Below are 16,565 nucleotides of genomic sequence, written 5' to 3' on the forward strand. Positions count from 1 at the left end.
TGGAAGTGGCTAAGTAACCTGTTCAATTTCTCTGGCATAGGAAACTGGTTGTTTCAGGAAGCCCTGACTATCCTGTTTGGAATCCTAATAATTTTTGTATGTTTTCAGTTAGTCTCCTGTTGTACCCAAAATTGTGTAAGGCATGCTACTCAGGTAACTGCCCCAGAACAGAGTGCTAATACAATAATTTTAAATATTGCTAATGAACAAAGAGATTAAAAAAAACGGTTAATATGTAAAACCCAGTAAAATTTTGGTCATGGCGTAAGCTTGACCAAAAGGAGGGATTGGGAAAGTAGAATATATTATATTACAAAAATAGATAGGATTAAAGAAATGCTGTCTGTACCTTTAAGGAAAATCGCTGGAATGCTGGAGTCCAGGTGTCAGGAATACAGACATTAACATAGAACAATTGCACCGTTTAAGGGCAATTGGTGAAGCATTAGCCTTAGATCGATAGGAGTTAGTAAGGAAGAAGGATATGCATGCTATGCCCCAGGTGAATTTTGCTGTTTTTCTCCTTTGTCCCTTTGTTTAATTCCCGCTCTTTTATCTGTATAAATAAGACTGTTTGGGTCTTGCATGGCCACTCACATTATCTGGGTGTTATTGGCGGAGCGCTGCGCTAATAAAAACAGAGTGGTCTGACAAACTGTGAGTCTTGATTCTAACTTTGACAAAAGGAAGATATTTATTTACAGAGGGATGAGAGGAGAAAAACAACAAGGTGAAATATAGAGGGAGCAGTAGAACAGGGTTGCATTTAAACCCAGGCCCCACAGGCCCAGTGGGAGCACAGTCTGAAAGGGCAGACACTAAGCAATGTGTCTGCGCACAGAGTTCACGAGTCCTGAGCAAAGTTCCAGTCCAGTGGTGAGTCTTGGGGGCTCCTGGTCATCTTCGGTGCCAGTGAACTCTCCCCAGCAAACCCCTCTGGTGCCCTCTTCTGCCGCTCTCTGCAAAGCCCCAGAGAGCGACCCCCTCCCCACTTAACTAGCTACAGCCTCCCTCCTTGTTCCCAATGCAGAGTCACCATCCCCAGTACTCACAGCCCCATGCAGCTCTGGGCAGCCATGATACAGGGTCCGGCGCCGGCCTGTCCTTCTTCGGCGATTCCCCTGGCACAGTGCGCCTCCTGGCTCCTGTCCTGGGCTGTCCCCGACTGGGCCTGTCCTTCTCAGGCTTTACGCAGGTTTTCACCTTCCTTTTCCAGGGCCTGAAGACTGCCTCTCTCTCCTCCTCCTTCTGGGAAAAAGATTTAAAGGGGCCATGCTCTCTAGACCCCAAAGGGGATACACAAATAAGATGCAAATATTCAACAGCGAGGATGATTCACCACAGGAACAAGCTACCAAGGAAAGTGGTGAATTCGCCATCTCCTGATGTCATTTCATGAAGACTAGATGCCTTTCTGGAATGTGTTTGCCCCAAAAGTAGCTCTTGTGTCATACAGGAGGCCTGTGATATGCAGGGGGTCAGATTAGATGCTCTAATGGTCTCTTCTGGCCATAAAGTCGACTAATTTCTGAAAAAACTGAGTGTAGCATTGGGAGCAGCGTCTGATGTTTTCCTGTCTAGCCAGCTTGCCAGGGGCGGCTCTAGAAATTCTGCCACCCCAAGCAGGGCAGCGCGCTGCACCGCTCACGCCGCCCTTCCCCGGTCCTGCGGCCAGGGCAGAAGTGCCTGCGGATGGTCTCGTGGTCCCGTGGCTCCGGTGGAGCATCCGCAGGCATGACTGCAGAAGGTCCGCCGGAGCCAAATGCCGCCCTGCCAGGACAATGCCGCCCCACATGCCTGCTTGGCGCGCTGGGGTCTGGAGCCGGCCCTGCGGCTTGCTGCCTAGAACGAACGCTCCTTGAGTGGGGTGATCCACAGGGAGTAGCTCAAACCTCCAAAGTGCCTGGTCAGGGGCAGGACATTAGCACAGCAAGGGAGGGGTGTGGCAGTGACATCACAAAGGCCTTTTGCAGGACCTCAGACTATTGGTCAGAGGTGGTGGGGAGGTGGTGACCTCACAGAGAGATGCTGACATCAGCCAGGCAGGACAGGGGTGAGGGGCCAGGGAAACCTCAGAGACCCCTGTGGCTTTGCTTCAGCAAGTCTCCTTCTCCAGGTCTCTCTTTGAGGACTGAGAGAGTATTCGGGTTCACGTACGTGAGTGCCAGGAGGAACCTCTTTTGAGTTTTCTCCTTCCCTTTTCGTGATTTTACTAGAAAACAGCCGTCCCTGTTTAGAAGGTAAGAGCCTCCTCGAGGTTTGAAACCTGTTCAGTCTGATCCATCTGGTGACCGTTGAATTCTAGGCATGGAAAACACGAGCTTAAGGAGGCAGAATTTTATTCCGCACCTGGGATTTTGTCCCTTAGAATCACTGGGGTCATTAAGGTTTGTCCTTTTTTTTCACCTTTTCCTCCATCCATCCCTTCCTCCTTTCTCTTTGTCTCTTGCTTCTTTTGTCCTTTCTCCTGTTCCCCTCCCAACAGCAGGAGCGGTGTGTGTGTGTGTGTGTGTGTGTGTGTGTGTGTGTGTGTGTTGCGGGGGAGTGCTCGGCAGCTCCCACTGTGGGAGGTCCACCCAAAAATGTGGGGCTGAAATAGTGCTCGGGCAGTGATCCGCACCGGTGACCTGGGCCATCCTTTGGGCTCTCTGGTGAGAACCCTCAGCCTCCCGTCCTCAGTCTCTACCCTGATTGGCTGAGCAGGGGGTTATTGACAGGGAGGAGATTCAGGTCCTTGTTGTTCTCTTTTAAGACCAAGGAAATAAGTCATAACCACTTATATGTTTGACAAATTTTGCTGCTTTGCTGCATTAATGGTCTCTGAGCAGTTCATGATTCTCTCTAACATTGCAGTTCTCCTCAAATACTTGCTGAATAATTACTGTGCACTGTTGTTGGTCTGGAGCTCATCCGAGAGCACTTTATTCAGGTAATTCAATGTTTGAAATTCAAGATCTGATGGTTAGTTTGAAAATCAGGGCTCTTGGGTCCTATTCCCAACTCTGCCACTGGCTGGCTGGGTGACCTAAGACAAGTCAATTCTCCTTTCTCAGCCTTAACTTCTCCCTCTTTCAAGTAGGGATAATAATGATCCGCTCCTACCTACCTCACAGTGGGTGGAGGATGGGGATCCATTGGAGAGCGTCACTAGGAGTATCAGAGGGGTAGCCGTGTTAGTCTGGATCTGTAAAAGCAGCAAAGAGTCCTGTGGCACCTTATAGACTAACAGATGTATTGGAGCATGAGCTACTGCACATTGCTAAGCAAAGAGAACAAACCCCAAATCCCCCCTGTGCTTTGGGAATTCTGTAGTTCAGATGACTTCACGCCTGGGCATTGGGATTCTTTACCAGTTTCTCTGGTATTGGGGCAGTTTTCTGCTTACAGCTGTGATGGCTGAGTGGTGTTGGAGTTGAAATCCAATAGGGTTCCCCTGCGTAGGTTTGAATCCTGCTCACAGCGAGGCCTGTGTTTTAGCCAGTCCCTCACCCGGGCAATACCTCTGTACACCCCCCTGAGACACTCTCAATTCTCTCCCCACCCCAAGGAAATCCTGTTCTGCTCCTTTCATAGAGATCCCTGGGACACCACCTCACACTGTGTCCCTGAGGGGTCAGGCAAACGCTCAGCCCCTGAAGCCTCTGCCACTCACCTAGTGCCCCATAGATCAGCCATAGCCCTGGTTCTGCTCCTCTCTCTAGGGTGTGTAGGAGCCAAGTGAGCAACTCCATGGGAGCTATGGGGCTGCAGAACCAACAGAGAAAAAATAGGTGCTCAGCGCCCACTGGCAGCCAGCCCCCCCCACCCCCACTACAGGCCTTGCCGACAAGCTCCTCCTCTTCCCCTTCAGCGCCTCCCACTTGCCAGTGATCAGCTGTTCAGTGGGGTGCAGGAGGCCCTGGGCGGGGAGGAGGAAGAGCATCGACTGAAAGCGGGGGGAGCGGGTGAGGAATGGGGCAGGTGGGGACTGGGCTGGGGGCTTGGGGGAAGGGGTGCAGGAGGAAAGGGGGGATTTATCCTGGGCCCCGCACTCCTCTAGGGCCGGCCCTGAAGGGAAGCACCGACTATCACAGTGACAATACAACTGACCAGCATTGTGGGGGAGGCTGAGGGAGATCCGCACTCACCAGTTCTCTTCTCTCCCCCACGGTGAGCCAGACACTGCTCTCTCCTGGCTCTCACTCTAGCAGCTGGACGCCAAGGAGCCATTTCCCCACGGGAAGTGCATTGAGTTCCCCTGTGGTGCTGGGGGGGCTGGTGCTGCTGCTGCCTGTGGGGCTGGCAGGGGGGCTGATGTCTGCACAGACTCTCAGCTGCCAGGCCGGAGGGGGCACTTGGGACCTTACCAGACTGGCTCAGTGAAGACGGGGGGTTGACAGAGCAATACAGATGCTCTCCAGAGCACGGAGCAGCAGCCGCCCATGCAGCCAGGCAATGAGCATTTCTCACAGCCTGGAGCCGAGGGGGAGGCGGCAGCTGCTGTTCCAGCTCCTCGGGGACAGGCCCTGTCAGCCAACAGCCACTTCTTACTCCCCACAGCTAAGGGCGCCGGGTTCCTCCAGTGGGGGTGTGGAACAGCCGTTCGTTTTCCTGTTCGCACTCCTCTGCGGTGTGAAAATCGGGGAGGGGAGGCAGAAGCCCCACGTCCCTCCCGAAATGACGCCCAGTGGGGGAAGCCAGGACAACAGGGTGGGGCGGCAAGTGGTGGGCAGACTCTCACTTCCAGGGTCTAGTCTAGCTCAGGGTCCAGCTCAACCTCCTCCCCGCGCCACTGGCCCCCCAGTCCCCTTCCACCACCAGGTCAACCCGGGCACTAGGGCAGGAACAGGGTGAGGCAGCAAGTCAAGCTGAGCAAGGCAGGCAAAAGCGAGTCTTGTCTTCATGGGCCGCTCACAATGACGTCCTTTTTGTGTGCAACTGCTGCAAAAACATCCTGAACAGAGAAGCAACAGTCCAAAATATTACCACACAGCTGCCAAAGTAGCTCAGTTAGGAGAGCGTTAGATTGAAGATCTAAAGGTCCCTGGTTCAATTCCAGGCTTTAGCAGGCCCTTTCATCCCTCTTTGCACAGTGGTGGCTTGTTTTCTGGGAGCACAGTGGTCCCTGCACCCAAGGTGAGTCCCTGAGCCTGGGTTCTGCAGTAGGAAAAGACACTGTGGGCTTCTGCTCCTAGTTGGCTGGTCTGACCTTTAACAATGAGGGACAGGAGCTGTCTCTCCTACGTGAATTATTGGTGGACCCTATATCTCAGGAAGAGAGTGAGGCAGGGTGGCCCTCAGGAATGGTGCCAGAGGGGGTGCTGGGCAGTGACAGGCAGGTAGAGAGGATGAAAATTCTTCTGTGCAGCTGAGGGAGGGCAGTGCCAGGGAAGGGGCATGTGTGAAAGTGGCCATGTGGAAGGGAGTTGGGGGCCCAGGAGGAGGCACTTGATGTTCAGTGTTTTGGAGCAGCTGGACTTGGCCATGGTGGGTGTTCAGGAAATGCACATTAACAACTCTAGGGTAGCTTGATGGGCAGAGGGTGATTGGAGTAAGGGCCCATCTCTCTGGTCCTCCAGGCCAGGGAAGAATGATGGGGTTGGAGTCTTGTTCTTCACATTAGCAGTGCGAGTACAGAAGGGGCTGGAGCTCCAACCAGGGAGGGCATTACTGGTGGCTTTGTGCTCCATGGCACTGGTTACTGCTATATTAGTGTGTATGGTCCCCAATTAAGGCATGAAAGGAAAGTTCTATGAAGGAACTGGCTCCCTTCTTCTAGACCGCACGGTGTTCAGTGTCGGGGGGGATTTCAATTGTTGCACCGGCCTGAGGACTGCTGGTCCTGTTTTCCCGACCGTCAGAGGAAACTCTTCTATGATGAGCACTACCTGGTGCAGGTCTGTAGTGAGGTCGGCTTAGAGGACGTGTTTCTCCATAGTGGAACCAGTGGAGGGCGGGCGGGGGCCTCCTATTCCTCTGACCCGAGCTCACACCAGCTGCAGAGGGGATACACCTTTCTGCGGGGACAGGCCAGGAGTCGCACTGACCGGATTTCCGTGAAGGAGAGCACGTCGACAGCCCAGTGCAGGGTGGTGCCAATGGACTGTTTGGATCACACAGCTCTCACCGTGTGCTCAATGTGGGCAATTCCCTGACCCAGGGCAGAGGATATTGGAAGCTGAACATCCAGAGCTTGCAAGATAAAGGAGCAGGGGGGTGAGGCCTGTCAGTGTTGGCAGAACGGGAAAGCATCAGAGGGTTCTATGGCAACCACGGGGATTGGTGGGAGTCGGTGAGGGAGGAGTTGGGGGCTTTGTTCCGGCGGTCAGGGAAACACCACAACATTAAAGAAACCAACAGTGCAACGTCCTGCAGTGTCACCTGTGGGATTTCCACAAGAGCATCCAGGCAGGGGAGCCAGTCAGCGTGTGACTGTACAATCGGATCAAGCGACAGCTGCCCGAGTTCCAGGAGATGAGGCTGCAGTTGGCTGATATGAGCGGGAGCATCGAGTGAAGGGAGGAGCAGACTCCCCTGACATTTTTGCAGCCTGCAGGGAATGGAGACAAAGCAGGGGGATGCAGGGACTCAGGGCAGGACCTGTGGATCCGGTAGAGCAGGACCACAGTCACTGGAGGAGGAGAGAGAGTCCGGCGACAGGAAGCTGATGGTGGGAAGCAATAAGTGCAGAGTGCAAACCAGCCAAGAGTCACAGGGGTCTAGAAAATGAAACAGCAGCAGGTCCCATGGTGTAATGGGCAGCACTCAGGACTCTGAATCCTGGAATCTGAGTTCAAATCTCAGTAGGACCTCGTGGCGATACGTTGCTTTGCTACAAAGCCCTGGAGCTCAATGTGTTCGGCTACCTTCTCTCAGGGTCAACTAGAGTGAGGTTTTTCCCTCCTGCTGGGTGACTGATGCCCACTGGAGATACGTCTCTGGTCTGGCTGGTTCAATGGGCTGGCGGCTATCGGTTGGGGGTCCCAGAACTTAACAGTCTGGCTAGAGATTCCTGTGGGTTGACCATACGGTTGTTTCTCGCTGCTTCACCTGATGTCCACAACTTTGGTCCCTGCAGCTGCCACACTCTTCCTCTTGCCCACATGGCATTTAAAGGAAGGAGGGCCAGGGCCAGGCTTCACAGTCAGGGCTAGGCAGGAGGGAGGCAGAGTCCCAGGCTGGAGCCCAACACACCTCTCCTCCTCTGGGCACCTGGGGTGTTGTTCCCCCCTGTTCAGGCACCCCTGGGGCCCTGCACTTCACACAGCTCTCCCTGATTTCAGCTGTTAGTGAGGGAGCCTCACTGCTAGTGCAGACTGGGCAGTTTGTTGCATGAGAGACACTGTCCCAAAGCAGGACTAATGCTTAGAGCTGGTTATCAGTGATTTCAGCTCTGTTGGTCTGCAGCAAGACTCTCCATTGAGTCTTAACCAGCTCTGTTATTACACAGGGAAGAACAAAAGGGTCAAATGGTGCCTGGAAGCCTTAAGAAGAATCCACCCCACCAAGTACAACACTTGTCGCTACCTGCTCCCAGCCCCACTGAGAATGTTTTGGGGTCACCCGTCGCCTGTATCAACCGAGGGGTCTCAGAGAATCCTAATTAACACTGGGGGGGGGGGTGGGTTGCTTTTTTACAGCTGCCTCAGAGCCAGGCACACCGGGCTGTTAGCTGCACCCACTGTCCTTGCCAGGGGCCCCTGCTGAACCCTGGGCGGCTGCACTGCCGTGCTGGGGTGACTCTGCAGGTGGAGAAGCTGCTGTGGAGCAATGTAGAGCAGGTGCAGGAAGGAGACGGGGTCACTATTCTCATGCTGAACTGCACAGTTTTCCAAATTTGGGAATAGATTCATAGATTCATAGACTTAAGGTCAGAAGGGACCATTATGATCATCTAGTCTGACCTTCTGCACAATGCAGGCCACAGAATCTCACCCACCCACTCCTGTAACAAACCCCTAACTTATGTCTGAGTTATTGAAGTCCTCAAATTGTGGCTTAAAGACCTCAAGGTGCAGGAATCCTCCAGCAAGTGACCCAAGCCCCATGCTGCAGAGGAAGTCGAATGTCCAAGAACAATTCTAGGGGAAGGTGAACGCAGAGCAATGACACTGGAGATGCCCAGACCTCCACTCGGGGCACTGTGGAAATTAATAATGGGAAGATCATTTGTGAAATTAGTCGTCACTGACAAGATTTGTCTCTGTTCCTATTTCACGCTATGGTGTTAGTTAGAGGAATCAGTACAGATTTTTACTATATTAATTAAACACTTACTTTTATTTAATCAAGCCAAAAACTTAGTATCACTTATTTTTTCTCTGTCCTAGCAAGAATGAATTGAATTTCACGATTTTCTGGAACGTGCAGCGAGATGAAATGTGGGGAATTCAGTCTCTGTGTTTGTGAGCTGATGTTTTCCTCTCACAGGTCAGTGCCTGCATTGAAATACCCAGAGGGATCTAAGGGCTGGTGTACGCTGGGCACTGAACTGGCAAAGCGACGTCTCTCAGGGTGTGACCCCCCCACAAACACATATTGTTAATGTGACCTAAGCCCGGGTTAGATAGTGCTAAGGAAAAGGAAGAATTGTTCTGTCCATGCAGCTATTACAGGGATGAGAAAATCCCTCCAGTCACTGTCTACTCCAAAGTGCTATAGCAGTGCCACAGCAGCGTTTTAAGTGTAGACAGAGTGAAGCTAGATTTATCTCCAGTTCCCACTGTGGATGCTCAGGCACTAAGACTACAATAATAACAACAACAGTACAGTGCTTGCAGGATTCGAACCTGCGCAGGGAAACCCCAATAGATTTCTAGTCCATCGCCTTAACCACTCGGCCACAACTACTTGACCTGCAGCCATTTCACTGCATGATGATTTTGTTCTCACTAAATTGTCACTTCAAATTGTTTGCCCAGACCAGCTTCCCCAGCACACTCACGGCTGCGCATCAGTGTAAGTGTGTCCTGGGCTGAACAGCGAGAATTCCTGCCCATTTCCCTTCCGGCTGGAGCAGCATGAGAGTGTGTTTGTGTGAATGACATTGCTGTAGATTGTTGTTCATTCCCCACTCTGACAATTCAGACAGTCCCTTTCCTAGTCAAATCTCCAGCACATCGTTCCAATAGCAGGGGGCAGGATTTCTCTGGGGCACTGAAATTTTTAAGAGGGCTGGTGCGTGAACTCAGCCTTGCATTCCACCCTTGATGTTTCATGGACTAACAACAGCAGCAGAAAGAAAGAAAGAGCGGAGCCAATATCTCCCTGGCAGGGATGCAGGTGCCATGACCCCTCTGTCTGACCGTCGCCATTGCAGGAGAAAAAGGTTCACTGGCATCGAATGCCCTGGCTCAGACCAGAGACACAGGGAGGTTTTGCTGTTTATGGATCTGTGCAAAGGAAATTTTGTCTCTGTGTGAAACTGAGGTCGGAAATGAAACGTCCACATGGTGGCCCAATGCTCTATGGAATGTGGGTGAAGGACTCGGGCTGAGAAATGATTTAACGGGTTTGTTTCAATTTATTGCCCTGATTAAAATCTATGGCTAAAAGGCAGCCACTGTTGTTAGTACTTGTACCTGTGTAGGGACACCACAGTGGGTGTCAAGTCCATTGTCTTCACCAGGGGCAGTCGATTATTTTATCAAGGTACAAATTTCTTGGTCAAGGCCCAGACTCCAGAGAAAACAATACACGGCTGATAACAGGAAGTACATCAAAAGGTTTTGCAGCCACCATGGGCATAACTATGATGTGTCGTGTTTCACTCTTTATATCTGGTGCCACCTCCTTTCCCTTTAGTCTTGTAGTTGACCAAGGGCAAAGCTGAACATCTCCTCAGATACCAGGGAGCGTTTATGTCCATTCCCGTGAGCTACACAGGGGTTTGATGTTGCTGCTTTCAATCCTCTGGCTCTGCTGGGATAAGGAACAATTCAGGCTGTCACTGAACTGAAGGAGGAAGATCAGTTTTTGACAGGGAGAGGGACGCCTCCTCTTAAAGGTGTTTGTCTGGCTGGCAGTCCTGGTTCCCAGGTCTCGCCCGTGGGGCTCCAGCAGTTTTGGGACCAGGTCACTCCCTTGGCCCCACCTGCCGCCTCCAGGCGCTTCCCCCCAGGAGCCCCAGCAGTGCAGCAGAGCTGAGCCTGGTGCTGGCCTGCCTAGTGTTTTTTGACAGCTGATCTCCCATTGGCCCTCGCGCGGGGCGGGTCTCTGAAAGCTGGTCTCCCATTGGGCCCTCCCCACCTGATGTTTCTGACAGGCTCAGCTCCCATTGGTGACGTTGTCTGATAGCGATGGGGGGCGGAGCCGCCGGGGCCTTGTGCGCTCAGAGCTCAGCGCCGCCCGCGAGAAGCGGCGCGAGGCCGCGCGGGGCGGGTCCCGCTGCCGGGCGGAGGAGCCGAGACCGCAGCAGCGCGCCGCCTCCCGCCTGGCGCGGCCGCAGCACCGGGGTCACAGGGCGCGGCGCTTCGCGCCACGGCTGTTTCCTGCCGGTCGCGGGTGACGGGTCCTGCCCGGGCGGCCGCGGGTCCCGATGGCAGCGGGGGCTCTGGCATCCGCCGCCCGCGCGGCTGGGAGCTGCGGGGCCCCTGCACTGGCCGGGGGCTGCGGCTCCTCCTCACCCCCCCCCCGCCCGGTGACTGGGAGCTCCGGGCTCTGCCTGCGGTGTCTGAGCGCCGGGTGCTCCTCTCCTGCCCGGGGCGGCCGGGAGCTCCCGGGGCTGCGGCTTCTCCTCACCCCCCCGGTGACTGGGAGCTCCGGGCTCTGCCTGCGGTGTCTGAGCGCCGGGGGCTCCTCTCCTGCCCGGGGCGGCCGGGAGCTCCAGGGGCTGCGGCGCTGCAGGGTCTGTGAGCAATGACGTGGGGCTGCAGGGTCCTCACACCATCAAGGCCTGTTGGGAAATCCTGGGTCCATCCGCAGCGGCTGGGAGCTCTGGGGTCCGCTCGTAGGAACTGCAGGGTCCATACGCAGTGGGGTGGGGCTGGGGGGGCTCCCCGGCCACCCATGGCTGCTGGGAGCCCCAGGGTCTGCCTGTGGGAGCTGTGGGGAGATGAGGGGTTTGGGGTGGAGGAGGGGGCTCCAGGCTGCAGGATGGGGCCGAGGGATTCAGAGTGCAGGAGGGGGCTGTGGGTTGCGGCTGGGGGTGGGGGCCCTGGCGGGGGTGTGGGCTCGGGGGTGGGGGCAGGGATGATGGGTTCCAGGTGTGGGAGGAAGCTCTGGGCTGGGGCAGGAGGTTGAAGTGCAGGGGGGTGAGGGCTCTGGGGTGCAAGAGGGGGCTCTGGGTTTGGGGGGGTTCAGGGCTGGGGCAGGGGGTTGGGGTGCAGACTTACCTCGGGCGGCTCCTGGTCAGCGGTGCAGCAGGGGGGACCTACTGGCCACTTCCAGGGTGCAGTGCGGTGCCCTAGGACATGTAGGGACCAGCCTACCTGAGCCCCGCAGCACCGCTGACCGGACTTATAACGCAGTCACCCGACTGGGAGCTCCAGGGTCCCCCTGTCACATGTGGTACCTGGGAGCTCTGGGATCCACCCACAACAGCTGGGAGCTGTGGGGTCCATCCGTGGTGGCATGGGCCTGTGGGAGCCCCTTCCGACACTGGTGGCTGATAGCTGTGAGGCCCCCACCGGCCGAAATGTCACTGAGGACATTGTCACTGAGGAGGAAAATGTCACTGAGATCTCTGAAAGTCACAGATTCTGGGACCCCCTTTATATAATCTTAGCCTTAATAGTTGTTGACTGTCTCTCTCAATCTAGTGGTCTGCTCTAGCGCAGATGGGACAGGGAAGACAGAAGCTCACCCCCCAGCACAGGTTTGGGCAGAAATGGCTCTTGGGCTATTTGCTGTGCATGCAGAGGACTTGTCTAGGCCAGTGGAGCAGCTCAGCCAGATGAGGAGCTGGAAGAAGGAGACCTGAGCAGCCTGGAGATCACACTTTTTCTCCACAGCCACTGCCTATCAGCAGGATTCCTCCTTCTCCTCAGTGAGACCAAATCTAAGCACCTAGACAGCCAGTCCGTCCGCTTCCTGAGCCTCCCTGCCAAAGTCCTCCACCTGGCTGCAGAGAATTGTCTCACATCTTGCTGGGAACTCGACTTCTTGTGCCCAGAGAGTCTCGGCCCCATTCAGTAGAGGACCTGAGAAACACAGTGTCTGCCTTTTCCAAATAAGTGCTTGGAAAGGTTTTGTTTCTATGACCGTGTGGCCTAATGGATAAGGCGTCTGACTTTAAATCAGGCAATTGAGGGTTCGAGTCCCTTCGTGGTTGTGCAATTTTACCTTTGTGCTGAACGTCCTGCTCCCTTCAGGGCTGGAACCTCTTCTTGGCCGCTCAGGCCAATGCTCTGGCTTCAGCTAGAGCCCCGGGAAGGAGTTGGGGGTTGCGTGTCACAAAGGCTGGGGCATGAGCCCCAGGTGCTTCCAGTCTCGCCTTTGCCCTTCCTGACTTGCCAAAGAAACTGGGCAGCTGCCCGGGCTAGCGTGTGGAGCAGTTTCCCTCTTCCAAGTGTGCGCCTGTCCCTGTGCTGGAGGGTACTTGCTACATAGCACCTTGGGAGCCTGGGTGTTTCTCTGCTTCTCGCCAGCTGGGGAAAAGCCTCTTGGGGTAAAATCTCCTGCCCCACTGCCAAAGTGAGCACCTTGAGTGGGAACGGTAAGAGACCCCACCAGGGGGGCTGGCCCTGCTTTCCTACTGTCTTCTGATGTTGGCCACAGAGCATCAGCAGCTGGCTGTGGGTGGTTTTCAGTGGGGGTTCGGCATGCCAGGGAGCAGGGAGCAGCCTGGCTGGGTGTCTCTGTGGCTGTCTGCTGGCCACGCATAGGCATGGTTCTCCCCTCCTCTTGCCCTGCCCTTGGTTGCTCTGTGGCTTTTAAACCTTCCCTTGGATCTGTCAGCACCAGCTGCCTCTGCTCCAGGTGCCCAGAGGAGGAGAGGTGTGTTGGGCTCCAGCCTGGGACTCTGCCTCCCTCCTGCCTAGCCCTGACTATGAAGCCTGGCCCTGGCCCTCCTTCCCTTAAATGCCATGTGGGCAAGAGGAAGAGTGTGGCAGCTGCAGGGACCAAAGTTGTGGGCATCAGGTGAAGCAGTGAGAAACAACCATATGATCAACCCACAGGACTCTCTAGCCAGACTGTTAAGCTCATTGAACCAGCCAGACCAAAGACCTATCTCCAGTGGGCATCAGTCACCCAGCAGGAGGGAAAAACCTCACTCTAGTTCATCCTGAGAGAGGGTAGCCAAGCATGTTGAGCTCCAGGGGTTTGCAGCAAAATCACATATCTCCAGGAGGTCCCACTGACATTTGAACTCAGATTGCAGGATTCAAAGTCCTGAGTGCTGCCCATTACACCATGGGACCAGCTCTATGTGTGTGTGTAGCGGGCTGGTGTGGCTCCCCTCCCCCCCGGAGAGGGTTGAGCCCCGGACACAGGAAGGGGCGGGGCTACAGCATGGTGAGCCCGCCCCTCAGAGGGTCAGGCGGCGACCCGGAAGAATAAAAGCCGGGCTTCCACCAGAGAGAGCAGACCTGCCTGAGGGAGCTCCTACCAAAGGAACCACGGGAGCCCCGAGCGACTGCCTGAACTGGACAGAGAGCACCCTACCTCGCTCCTGGGAAGACCAGCCGGAGCTCCCCCGCACCACCTACGACGAGGAGCCCGGGGGAGCGCCCCAGCTGTCGTGCTGTTACCCCGAGGAGCCCCCGGTTTGGCCGGACTTTCCTACGAGCCTACCAGACCTACCTCCCAGCCCGGGCGGGGACGAGCCCATGCAGTGGGACTTCCCAGGGCCAGACGCCGTGGACCAGGTAGGGCAGGAGGGGGATAGTGGAAGTGGCCCGGGGGCAGCCGACCTCAGTCAGGCTGCTGACCAGACTGAACCTATGTCAGTGTGTTGCGGTCAGGATCCCCACTGACCGTCAGCGGTGACGACCGCTGCCTAGGGCCCCGGGCCGGGACACAGTGGAGTGGGTGGGCCTGTGTCCCCCCTGCCACCCCACTCACGGGTGGCAGCCGTCCCCCTCTACCTACTGGCTCAGCCTGCCACAAGAGGCCTGAGCCCTTCTACTGTTTGCTACTGGCTCAGCCTGCCACAAGAGGCCTGAGCCCCTGTACTGTTTGCTACTGGCAGCCTGCCACAAGAGGCCTGAGCCCCTGTACTGTTTGCTACTGGCGCAGCCTGCCACAAGAGGCCTGCCCTTATATTGGTTGTCGCCCAGCCCCTGATCCAGAGGGCCTGGGCCTTTGCCAGACCGTTAGTACTGCTTATAGCTCAGCCTGACAGCCAAAGGACTGAGCCCCAACTGACTCGGTCTTCATTTACCTCGCCTTAAAGGGACAGGACAGAGCACCCCCTGTGAGACCAGCGGGCTGGTGTGGCTCCCCTCCTCCCCTCAGAGGGTTGAGCCCCGGACCCGCCTGTTACAGTGTGGTAGACATTGGAAGCAAGGGGCCTGTCCCTAGAGCATGTGGCCACTGCCAGAGCAAGTGTCCAGCCCGTGGTGTCCCTGCAGCACAGCCAGGGCCTGGGGAGGAGGCCTGGGACATGTGAGGGAGAGACTGTGACCTGCCCTGACCCTCCAGAGACGCTGGTTGTGATCTCCCTGCACCACAGAACAGGGTGACGTGTTTTCCTTTCCCATCTTTCCTTATGTTTTACATTGATTGCTGGGTAATAAATGGTGTTTGCTTGAAGCACATGCAATGAGGAGTGGGTCAGGGAAGTGCCCAGAGTGGAGACACTGTAGCCCTGTTCAAGTGATCATGACAAGATTGGGGGGGTCAAGCCCCCCAGGATTCCTGGGCCCAGCCTTGTTGAGGTTACGAGGACTCTGCCACACACCAGAGTAGAAAGAGCATCCTTGGGGTCAGGCAGCCTCTGGGTAAGGGGGTGGGGACTCAGATCCTTCCGCCAGCCAATTCCACTGGGGTCTTGTAAAATCCAGGGAAGTTCCCAACAATAGCCAGAACAGACTCTCCTTACACTTACGGTCTGTCCTCATTGCTTCTCTCTTTCCCTTCCCCCATCTCTGCTGCTCCACCTCTGGGCTTTCTCAGCACCTGGCCCCACAGCGCTTCCTGCCAGCCAGAGACTGCGTGTTCTAGGCCTGCTCCTGTGGATGTGGCCTCTCTCCTGATTGCTAAGAAAAGGAACCTTTCCAGGAAATGGCCACAGCTTCTGGGAATCCAGCTGTGGCTGTGAACAGAATTTGGGTCCTGGCACACAAGGCTACTTAAAAGCTGAGTGCCCAGACAGGGGCTTGAACCCTGGACCCTCAGATTAAGAGCCTGATGCTCTACCAACTGAGCTACCTGGGCTTCTGGAGAAACATTTTCACCGTTCAGCACAAGAGCGAGCAGGCAGGCAAAAGAGAGGCACAAAAAGTCCCAGGAACCCCTCCTCTTTCTGTTCAGCCACTGCCTGTCAGCAGGATTCCTCCTCCTCCTCAGGGAGACTAAATCTAAGCACCTAGACAGCGAGTCCATCTGCTGCACCCCAATTCCCCATGCCTGAGCCTCCCTACCAAAGTCCTTCACCTGGCTCCATAGAATTACATCTCACGTCTTGCTGGGAACTCGACTTCTTGTGCCCAGAGAGTCTCTCCCACCCCCCCTCAGTAGATGACCCAAGAAACACAGTGTCCACCTTTTCCAAAGAAGTGTGTGAAGTAGCTTTGCTCCTGTGTCTACGTGGTCTAATGACTAAGATATCTGACTTTGGCTCAAGTGTTTGAAAGTTCAAGTCACTTTACGGTTGTATTGCTGCAGTTTTACCATTGTGCTGAACGTCCTGCTCCCTTCAGGGCTGGAACCTCTTCTTGGCCGCTCAGGCCAATGCTCTGGCTTCAGTTAGAGCCCCGGGAAGGAGTTGGGGGTTGGGTGTCACAAAGGCTGGGGCATGAGCCCCAGGTGCTTCCAGTCTCGCCTTTGCCGTTCCTGACTTGCAAAAGAAAATGGGCGGCTGCCCGGGCTAGCGTGTGGAGCAGTTTCCCTCTTCCAAGTATGCGCCTGTCCCTGTGCCTATGTGTGGCCAGCAGACAGGCAACAAGACTCCCGGCCAGCCTGCTCCCTGCTCCATGGGGGCTGGCCCTGCTTTCCTACTGTCTTCTGTTGTTGGCCACAGAGCATCAGCAGCCGCCCCACATGGTGGTCTGCGGGTGGCCTTCAGTGGGGGTTTGGCATGGCAGGGAGCAGGGAGCAGGCTGGCCGGGAGTCTTGTTGCCTGTCTGCTGGCCACACATAGGCATGGGCCTGCCCTCATCTAGCCCCGCCCTCAGTTGCTCTGTGGCTTTTAAGCCTTCCCTTGGAGCTGTCAGCACCAGCCGCCTCTGCTCTAGGTGCCCAGAGGAGGAGAGGTGCTGGGCTCCAGCCTGGGACTCTGCCTCCCTATCAAGCCTGGCCCTGGCACTGCTTTCTTCAAGTGCCATGTGGGCAAGAGGAAAGGTGTGGCCACAAGCACCAAACTTGGAGGCATCAGGTGAAGCAGTGAGAATCCCACCCACCAGACAGCCACAGCCACTTCTGGACCCCAACCAAATACCTGGCTCCAGTGGGGAAGGAGTCACCCAGCAGGAGGGAAATGATTC

General features: G+C 55.6%; 1 non-coding gene across 1 annotated transcript; it reads right to left on the minus strand.

Annotated features, from left to right (window-relative positions):
* Nucleotides 1–15,224: 15,224 nt before the first annotated feature.
* TRNAK-CUU lies at nt 15,225–15,297 on the minus strand. Its single transcript has one exon. It is a non-coding gene; the product is annotated as a tRNA-Lys (tRNA).
* Nucleotides 15,298–16,565: the final 1,268 nt, after the last annotated feature.

This window comes from Mauremys reevesii, linkage group 12 (genome assembly GCF_016161935.1).
Source record: "Mauremys reevesii isolate NIE-2019 linkage group 12, ASM1616193v1, whole genome shotgun sequence".
In the NCBI taxonomy this organism is placed as follows: Eukaryota; Metazoa; Chordata; order Testudines; family Geoemydidae; genus Mauremys; species Mauremys reevesii.